An 11364-nucleotide genomic window follows, 5' to 3' on the forward strand; every position below is an offset into this window, starting at 1 on the left:
GCTTCCGCAGCCGATCAACTCTGAATACGCAACAAGTGTAATTACGTCAAGGTCCCGCACGTGTCTGTGTGAAGTAAAATTACTATAATACCCTTATAATTCTTCCACAGTGTGGGATAAAACGCGTGGGGGTTCAAAGATCGTTAGTGAGGAACGTTAAGTAGAGGGATAAAACTGTCCCGCCATTTTGAGCACATTTTAAAAAATAGCAGGAACCCATGAAAGTGTCGCGGAGCCATTTCTTGTCCATTTTCTATTCTACACAAAAAACCAAAAAAAAAAGAAAAATCTTTAGCCGCGTAACAGTCCACGTGGTGTCTCGTTATTCGACACAATGCTGGCTCTAACAGTGAAAATATCTTTTATAATTACTACTAGTGTCGCCCAACATCCCATCTCCAATCTCCAGAGCGCCCTATGTCTTATATTTAGGGATGTTCAGTCTGGACTCATTCTGATTAATTTGATATTATCCTGATCATATTAAAACAGGTTTTATCTCGACCTGAAAATAATCGAGACAGGACAAGAAAGGAGTTCGGGACAGGACAGAATACAGAATTACCATCGGGACGTCCCGTCCCGTCCCGAATATTATATATATTATTTTAAATATATTAATTATATTAATATAATTTAAACTTATATTAATTATACCAATTATAATTTTAATACTTGTAATTTTTATTTAAAACTATAGTTTTTTTATATTGATAATTTTAATGGCATGGAGTAAACATGGCAATATTTTTTTTATAATATATTAATTATATTAATATAATTTATTATTATATCTATCTATTTAATAACTTTTATTTATAACATATCTCTTGCTTATTTTTAGAAGAGTAATTAACTTAGTACATCTTCAGTAAAGTAAAAGAACAATGATTTAATGTTGTGTTTAACTTGCCTGTTATTGCTAATCTTATAGCATAAAATTACTTATATTTGTTATTATAATATGTAGTTGTGATTAATATAATTCAATAATTGATTTTAAATTATTGTTATTTATGTGCTTGTGTTGTTTTGATTTTAAACTTAATAAATTATATAATTTAAAATTTTAATGAACGTTATTATTCAGATCTTTTTTTGATATTGTTCCATTTATCGGGACGGCGGGACATCCCGATCTTGTCCCGGTCCCGTCCTGACTCTTAACAGGACAAGATGATTTTCGGGACGAAACGAAACACGGGACTAAAATTCAGTCTCGATCGTTTTTTTGGGACAAGACACGGGATAGGGTGTTTCGATCCCATTCCGTCTCGTGAACACCTACTTATACCGTGAGATTTTTCTTTCGTTCTAGTCTACGTCAGCACGTGAAAGTAATGGTTTTATCTTGATTGCTTTATTTTCATTTTATTTTCATGCCAAAATTGATGATTGGTTGATTTTTAGTGCTGGGGAATGGAACCGAGATTGCGCACGCTTCCGCGTCACAGTTCACGAGGGATCCTTCCTTCTCCACGAAACTGGGTGTCTTCACGGGAAGAGAGACAACTTTAAATTTTAATTATAGTTATAAAATAAATTCAGATATAAATATCAAACAAAAAATTAATCAAAATTTAAGAAAAAATAGGGCTTGTTTAAAAATATTTTTATTTTATTATTTTAAAAACTAGTATTTTATAGAACATGTTCTGAAAATAAAAAATAAAAAATAAGTATTTTTTTATTCTCCCTGTTCTTCAAAACAATAATTTCATAATACCTAAAAGATGTTTACATTTTTTTGTTCTTTAAAATAATTTTTTATTTTTTTATTCTCCAATATATTTTTTAAAAATACATTATCAAATAAATTTTTTTATTTTTTTATTCTGAAAAATAAAAAATTATTCTCAAAACAAATTACTCAACAGGCCATCTCTGTTCTTAAAAATAATACTTTGTTGTTTATATTTTTGTAATTATGTTTTTGATTAAAAATTCCTTAAAATACATAAATAATCTTCTAAAAGCCTGCTGTGGGGCGTGCACTTCTTTTATTTATAAAATTTTGCAGTGGAGTGTCAATCCAAATTTCACGTATCGGGCCTAATTTGCAGAGGCAAGAATGGGCTTGAAACATGTTTTGTGTGAAATGGGTTCGTTGTTATTAAATCGATCAAAGTTGCTCAGTTGAGGCCCTTAATGATGCAAATTCGAACACTGGTTTTGGGGAAAATTACATTAGGCCCTGTAAAATATATTTACTTACAAATAAATCTTATAAAATTAAAAATAACAGATAAGTCCCTAAGACCTAAGTGTAATTTAACATTAGAGTCAAAAGACAATAATACCCCTGTTAAAAATGTATTACATCAATCAAATAATTTATAATTATTTTATTAATAATTTATAATTATCACTTCAACTTTTTGTAACATTAATTTCACACATCTAATTATGAAATTGATAATGTATTACTAATAAAGTTTAATATTAATTATTTACAAACACTTTATCACTAATTTATAATTATTATTTTAATTTTTTATAATTATAACTTTACATATTCAATAGTTAAAAAGGTTTGAATATTTGATGTAAAAAGTTAAAGTGATGGTTGTAAATTATTGATAAAATAGTTATAAATTATTTATTTGATGCAATATATCTTTATAGGGGCATTATTGTCTTTATACTCTAACTTCAAATTACATTTAATTTTCAAGAGACCTAGCTGTAATTTTAAAATTTTATGAAACTTATTTATAAATAAATATATTTTACAAAGCTTATACATGATTTTTTTTATGTTTTTGTGTATACAAATATTTAAGGAACCCGAGAGAAGTGGCTGAGGTTAAAATAGGCGTCCGGGGGCTGTGTCCATTTGCTTGTGTAAACTTGGACACAGAAACCCTCGTGATCAGAATCATGTTGAGGATACGTCGCCAAAAAGAGGAACAGAACGGATCTGAAGTATTTTGATTCTGTTCCTCCCCCCCGCCCCCCGGTTTTTTTTATTTTTTTTCTTTTAAAGGTGCCGTGTGCGTAGGGAGATTATGGGATCTCAATCCCCTAACTCTGTCCAGTTTCATTGTGTAATTGGGCTTAGCCCTCTTTATTATCAAAAAACAAAAGTTTGAATAAAACGAGTTGCAACAAAACAACAAGGAAAAGAAAAGAAAAGGAAACAAGACTAGATGAGTAACAACGCAACAGAAAAGTCAAAGCCCAAAACAACCAAAGTGAAAAGTGAAAGAAGAGTTGATAACAACACTACCGTCAAAAATGTTGATTCTGTTACTATTTATGAAAACTGCTAGCTTGTATGAGTAGTTTTTTTTTTCCAGGGTTTTTCTCTTGATTTTGGCTATTAGTGTGTGTAAAATCTTTTTTTTTGGTTATTAATAAAGTCGGTTCTGTTCTCGTTTAAAAAAAAATATGTAATAAAAGAATAACTAAATTTCAAACGTTCACTGATTGCGTAATATGAAGTCAGGCTGTGAGAATTAAGCAGAGGCAAAAGGTTCCAAACCATTTCATTTAAAACTTGTTTCCTAAAAACTGACACAGCCATGAACATGCGAGGAGAAGTTGAACTGGTGCACTGCCTCATAATGATATCAAGATTAAAGAAAGCAGGCAATTTCGTAGTATGACGCAAGCGGTGATGCAATTTCACATTAACGCTTAGTTAAATGAGCATACATGCGTGCTGTGTGTGTGTGTTAGCTTCCTGCACCTCCAATATATATATATATTTTTTTCAACCAAGTTGCCATTCATCTTCCATGCATGATTGGTTTGCTAAACCGAACGCGTTCAATAATTACTAATTAAATAATTCAGACATGAAAATTATTTATTTTAAAATAATGATAAAAATACTCATAACGTTACATAAATTAACACAAAAGTGATTAATTTGTTAGATTCCTTAATTATTAATCGTTTAATTGATACCTAAGTAAACGTTAATTATTTTTTGCTAACATGAACTAAAATAAAAAGCAAAAATACTCGTGAAGATATCAACCAAAAACATTTAATGGCCTAGCCTAAAATGAAAAAATGGCAGGAATACATATAACATTACTCTAGTAGGTGCAACAATGATTAATTTATCAAATCTCTTAAATGTTAATTATTTAGCTAACACCTGAAAAAATTAATTATTTTTTACTGACGTAGATTAAAAAATATTCTCAAGTGAAATTTTGCAAAAGTTGATCGGTCATCATATAATAATGAGTTTTCACTTGATGCTTTGGTTTTGATAACGGAGGTGACACAAGAGGGCGATCCACCCCTGCTTCTTCCATCTTCTTCTTAGTTCCACTTCTATATGCCCACTACCACTTCTACTACTCCCTCCTCTTTTCAAACTACCATTCAAAGACCCTTTATTTTTTTTGCTACTTCCTCTTTTTCAAATGTACGTAATATCAATAACATGTAAAAAATTATCACTTTGACCGAATAATAAGTTAAATGGCTTGATTCTTTAAAATTCTTGTACCATTAAAACTTCTTCTTAATGATCCAAATTGATAAAAGGTATCGCATGATGAAAAGAAATCACATAGCATGAATTTTAATGGATTAGTCATTATCATATTCACAAAAGTAATATTATAGGTATTCCTGCCTTTTTTTCTTATTTTAGATTCCTGAATGTTTCTGGTCAATGATTTCGTTGATATTTTTTCTTTTTTTTTAGTCTACATCAGTGAAAAATGGTCAATAACTGCTTAGATGTTAGTTAAGTGATCAACATTTAAAAGATGTAATAGATTAATTACTTTTGCACTAAATTAGGATAACATTATAGGTGTTTTTATCATTTTTTTATTTTAAATTATTGGATGCTCTTGACTAATGATTTCATGAGTATTTTGGCCATTTGTCCTTTATTTTATGGAGCTTGAGAAATAAGTTATAAATAGACCCTCTAATAATACGAGTTCTTATAGTTATACTGATTAAAAATAACGTTGCCGATTTGGGCTATTATTAGAACTCTCTCATAAACGAAGCAAAAATACTCACTCCAAACAGTACAAAATCTTACGTTAGTATTTCAAGTCAAACTCTCTTATTGACGCAGTATCTATGTGCAAATTAAACAAGAAAAAAAATATTTTCATCGTTTACATATATTTTTCTTCCTTAGTTATTGTTGTCGTCATTGTAACATCCCAATTTAAATTTTAATAGTTAATTTGGGTTAATAGAAATTTTAAAAAAAATATTTAGAGGTAAATAAATTAGTAAGAAATGATCATTAAATCTAACTTAGGATATAATTCTAAATTAAAATTTTTAAAAAAAAAATAATTAAAAAAATATTATTAATTAATTAATTAAAAAAATATTATTAATTTATTATTATAAAAAAAAAGAGGTATGCAAAAAAAAAGAGAGAAGAAGAAAAAGAGAAGTTTGCTTTCGGCGCCGCCTCAATAGTAAAATAAAATAATAATAACAAAAAGAAGAAGAAGAGAGAGGAAATAATTTAAAAAAAATGTGGAACCCACTGAATTTTTATAAAAACTCACCTATTCCTTCATTTCTTCATTCCTTCTTGCGTGCGTGAGCTGAGGCAGAGAGAGCATTTGTGAGCCAAGTTCACCGGTGCTGGGTTTTAAGGTAAGAGTTTTTAATAGGATATTTAGGGTGTGATTTTAAGCTTTTCAAGACTAAATAAGTGTTCTAAAATTTTTTCTTAGTCATCCTTCTTCTTTGGTTTCTGATTTTGTAGTGGTAGAAAATTTAAAGATCTGGAAGATGGATGAATTTATGTTGAATAAATATGGTTTTTGAGGTTGTTAGTAGTATAATAAATATTTTAGAGTATAAATTTATTGATGATCTTTGAATTTGTGGCTTATGGATCAAATTCTAAACTAGATCTGAAAATATATGTTGATTTATTGAGGTTTAGATGATTATTTGGGATGAGAAATGAATTATTATAGTTATAGGATTATGATTCTAAGCTAGAGACTCAATTTTTAATTTTTGAGTATTTTAGGTACGAATTTATGAAATAAAAAGAAAATTTTGATAATAGAAATTAGTTTAGAAGCTAATTTTTTTTATTATTAATGTTTATTGATAATTAAAAGAGGAGTTAAAAATTTTATTTAATAGTATTAACTATAGATTTGTATTAAGATTGAGATTAGGAATTATGTTATATTTTTAATTCTATTATTAGAATTATTTTATTAGTTTCAAAAATTAAAACTAATATTTATAAATAATATGTTATTTGTAGATTGTATTACTGGTGAAGATTGTGGTGAGAGAGAAATTTTAAGGAATAATTTATTGAAAAAGCCACAAGGTAACCATGCTTTTAATTTGTGATTAGTGTTACTTCGTGTTAATTGGGTGATTATTGAGAAAATTATGAATTTTGTAATATTGTATAATTGTGCAATATTATTATGAATTTGTTTAATTATTGTGGGAGGTGTCGGGAGACCTGTCATTGTTGTTGTATTTATGTGCCACGTGATACGCCCCTATTGGAGCTCAATAGGTGGCTTGTAAGGGCTCGGGCTAATTTACCTTTGGCCGGGTAATTTAGCACCGAGTGAGGGCTACGGCTCGAGGTTAATGGAGGGATATAAGGATGGTTGTTTGTGTGTATTGTAATATTTCATATATTTATTGGTATTATATTATTTTTAATTCTCACTTAGTAAGCACACACTTAACTGTTTGTATACACTATCATAAATTGGCTTTGGTTACTGGAACTTTTGAGTCTCATTATGTGGTTAACAATTTTCAGGAGAAGAGCCATGAGTGACACGTGGAGGAGTTCCAGAGGCTTAGTGGTATAAATTCACTGTCTCTTTTGGGTATTTAATTTATGATTTATAATGTGTTATATTGTCAATATTAGGGCTTTTTGTTTATTGTCAATTATATGAATATATAAATGTAATCATGCTTTTCAAACTATTTCTATTTGTGGTACAATTTGGATGACTGTACTTTTAATATTTGGTTTACTTTGGATTGGTTAAAATGGCATGATTATAAGGCCAAATAACTGGTTTATGTTGAAAAATGACTAAATTGCTTATTTTACTTGTTGGGAGTATAAGGATGGACAAATGTGATTTAGTTTACTTGTTGGGAGTATAAGGATGGACAAATGTAATTTAGCCTAATGGCATGTGGGAGGTAAAAATTTATCTGAAATGTTATAGTGTATGAGTTGAAGCCAATTATAAAATATTTTATAATTGAAGTTATTGATATAAAAATGTGATGGGTGGCTGTAACCCAACTATAGTTGAGTTAAATTATTTAAAAAAAAAAAATTTTGGTGTGTTACAGTCATCAACTTCCAGATAAGCTGGACCTGTATGCTTGACCGTATCCATTATTAGGTTTGAAGTGCTGACGCAATGCAGTAGAACATAGATTGGTTAATTTGTTCGTTAGAAAACAATAGAAATTGTGATAGATATTAACTATTTGGGAAACAAGATGCTAAGGTTGGGAATTAGAGACAGAGACTTGTGTTTATCCAGGAATCACAAATTGGTTGTGAAATGGTGAAAGGGCCGGCGTGGTTTAATTTCAAAATAATAATTAATGATCGGAGAGAATGATAATAGGAGAAAGTAAGAGTTGCATAGCAGAAACGCAAACCCTTAACTGGCAACAAAAGTAGAGTTTGCATCAAAGTGAAGAGCAGTGAAGGGATAAGATTGAACCATAAATATATTAAATATGAAGAAATGCGAACGAAGCATGTGTTAGGAGTGGGAGAACGCTTCGTTTGTTAATTGTTACGGCTTGGAAACATATTCCCTGCATTTGTACACGCAGGCGCATTATAAGGTGTGGGCTTTTCAAAACTCTATGCTTCACTTCGTTACAACCATTGATTTCATTTCTTTAATTCATTTGATTTGATTGTCGATTCCGATTCAGAAGAGTTGACAAGGGATTGATGAGAAATTAAGAAAAGAATGTCCTGTCCTTGATATAAGACAAAATTAACAAACTTCATACTAATTAAAAAATGTTAGTTGTCCATCTTGAAAATGTAAAGAAATTTAAAAATTGTAACATTCCAATTTTACCATTTTCTTATTCAAATAACAATAAATAAATAATGGGTAAAATTAAAAAAAAACGTTAATCATTCTAACTTTGTCTTATATTTAAAATTAAAAAAATTTCGTACTTTATCTTATATTAAGAGTGAGTAACAGATCATGTCTGAAAACCACATACAAGCGCAAATCCAAAAAACAATTAAAATTGAGTTGATGAATATCGTTCGATCCGTAGAGTGGTCCAACCTATTGCGAGCAGATAATCATAATCCACAAGTATTTTTCAAGCATTGAGACCTGTCCATCGTTGACAAGCTATAAGCACTTAGAATATAATTCATCTTAATATTCTTAATTATATTTTTTTTAAAAAATACTCTTTATAATGTTATTTACAAAACTCTATCATGGTAATGAATATAGATATATAGATAATAGTCTTATAAATTGAACTATAGTCACTAGTGAAATTTAAAAAAAAAATATTTCTAAATTTATATAAAGTCAACTATGAACAGATATTCAAAGATAGAAGAGTGTTCATAGATTTGCAATCAAGATTATTCACTGGTCTACAAGTAATTATTCTTAAATAATTTACAAGTAACGACGCATCTATTCACAAGTAACCTTTTATAAATTTATAACATGATTAACTATCTGTAAATTGCGAGTGACGGTGTATAAATTTATTGGACCATATATTCAGTCACAATTGGCCTTATCTAAATTTACAATTGACCTTCTAAAAAAAATCACAAGCAGCAATACATAAATTCATGAGTTTATCTATTCATTTGCAATTAATTTTTAATTTACTCACAATTGACATTACCTACAATTCATGACCAATGATCATCAAATTCATGAGTGTCCATTAATTATTTTAATAATTATTTAATTTTTAATTGTAAATAAAGACCATGATCCGATCCTTTCATAACATTTTAATAATTTGAGTTTTTTAATTGTCATCAATGCCCTTGTTGAGGTTTACAATTTCCATTTTCCCAAAGCCCAATCAAATTTTTTTGTTATTTTTGAAAAAAGCTAAAAGTAGAATTTAAGTTTTGAAACAGGGGGCGAAGGAGCTTTCGAACGGGAATTAGATGATACTACGCAACAACACCAGCCCACAAAGGCGGGTGGTCCCATCCCAACCATGCCACTTGGAATTCCCATCTGGCTTTCTCACTCCTCTCGTCCATCCCTTCAAAATGTTCTCAAATATATACTTTCATTTTAGTACGCAATTGTAAATAAAATTATTTGCATGCAAGTGTATCTTAATTATTAACACTGCACTTGCTTGGGAAAAAAAGGACCCAACACTGTACTATTTTCTATTATTACAGTTATCACGATTGAAGCGGCTCTCGTTCATTCTCACAAAACTATAAAAAGCTAAACACATTCACTTTCCTTTCCTTTATTTATTTATTTTTTTTTAAAAGGAGGATCATGTTGTGTTCTCAGCACTTGTTTACCTATATAACTACATAACATATATGATATCTGTAATGCATTGAAAAACTTATCTTCCATATCTCCACCAAAAATGGCTCGGCCATGCGAAAGTCTGCCGCCACGTTGTCGTGGAGTCCGGTTATACATCTTCTTACTATCTCATACATACATAAATACATACATACATGTAGGCCTCTCTTGAACAATCCATATCATCGCCATCCTGTAATTTTTTCTGCTTCCTTCCACCCGTTCTTATGTATACATGTATCCTTTCGGAGCCGGCGATATTCAAATTAAATTTGCAAATACAAGGAGTGAACTTGATTTCTGTGTATATGAACAAATAAAGTCTGCCTAATTAATTTGATTATTTTGAAGTTCAACTCAACACCTTACAAGGAGGGCCAGAGACAGAACATGCACGCGTAAACAAGTCAATTTATTTTTCAGTCATTGCGAAAAAGAAAATCTCCTACACAAGGTGTGAGAGAGAAAAGATTGAGATGATGATTTCACACATACACATATATATTAAGCCACCTATTTCACAATACATGGAGTACTATTGAATTTCCCTTTCAATATAGTGTCCCCCACAGTAACTACTCTTCCGTGTATATTTCTGAAAAAAATAGCATCGATTTGCAACAAATTTAATGAATTTTAACCGTATTAATTTTTTTTTTAAAATTTTACATGAGGGTAATCAAAGATAGAGTGCCCTATATTTGAGATTGGAAGAGTATTAATTTTGTTGATCACGAAGATGTATTATATTGAGAGAAAGTGTCTTCAAGAGGGAATGTGAAAGAGAAGGAAGGAAAGGAAAACACGGACAGGGGGCACGGAGGTGGTGGACTCATGAAGAGAAAGGCAGTTTCAACGGTTGCGGCCGTGAGTGCTTCGGTCCAGAAAGCCTCCCCCCCTCATCTCATTTCATTTTCCACCCTCCTCTCCCTCCCTCCCTCTCTCTCTCTATAAAAAATTCGTTCATCACTTCCACGTGGCATCCTTGTAACACTTCACGCTCCTGGACCATTTCCATGATTCCCGTCCCCTTCTCTTATAGGCACGCGCCCTACTGCCTGATTCCCCCGCCGCCATACCCTCTATCTCTCTCTCTCTCTCTCTAAACTATTCTATCACGTGTTGCTCCTCCCCTCTCCCTCTCCCTCTCGCCTGGCACGTGCACCTCCCCGAACTGAAAATTACCTTTTCACCCCTTTTGGCATAAATTATGTGTCCCATTTTGGTCCACCTCATTCTTCTTTCTATGCATATCAGCTAGCGGATGAGATCAAAAGTAGGTAATTTTGGATTTCCCATCAAATTTGTTTGTCCGTACTATGTCCAACAAAGCGTGACCGAAATTAGGGTTCTTGCAATCGTACCTTGGTGACAAAGCTTTCCTCCATCATTATTAACCTTTAATATATAATAATACGACGTACTAATTAATATTCATTTATCTTTTCACTTTTGAAAAATGTTGCCATTAATGGCCAACTTGAACACCGGGGCAAACCCTCCAGCCCCCAATCAAGTGACACCACGTCTACAAATGTATTCTTGCCTTAATTACTTTTTAATTGACAATCTAGAAGCCCTTGGGTCTCTGTTCACCCTTGGTTCATGTCCCGTGAACGAGATTCCAAAAAGCAGCACTCCCATCTATTATACAATATCAGTTTTAATAGTAACCGGCCTGGTGGAACCAATTATGCACACTCTTTTATATATTATTATTCCTTCGAAATCATACCTGTACGATCATGCATCTCTCGTGCGCTCATAGGCTATGTCCGAGGAATTTAAAAAACAAACGCACACGCACACACAAAAATGAAAAACAATCAAA

General features: G+C 31.0%; 1 long non-coding RNA gene across 1 annotated transcript; it reads left to right on the top strand.

Annotated features, from left to right (window-relative positions):
- The first annotated feature begins 5539 nt into the window (after nucleotides 1–5539).
- On the top strand, nucleotides 5540–6924 carry LOC129319870 (uncharacterized). The gene is made up of 2 exons (XR_008595540.1): nucleotides 5540–5598; nucleotides 6752–6924. It is a non-coding gene; the product is annotated as an uncharacterized LOC129319870 (long non-coding RNA).
- The last annotated feature ends 4440 nt before the right edge of the window (nucleotides 6925–11364 follow it).

The sequence above is a fragment of the Prosopis cineraria genome, unplaced genomic scaffold (assembly GCF_029017545.1).
Source record: "Prosopis cineraria cultivar Desert tree isolate PC_DT_omini unplaced genomic scaffold, ASM2901754v1 PC9, whole genome shotgun sequence".
In the NCBI taxonomy this organism is placed as follows: domain Eukaryota; kingdom Viridiplantae; phylum Streptophyta; class Magnoliopsida; order Fabales; family Fabaceae; genus Prosopis; species Prosopis cineraria.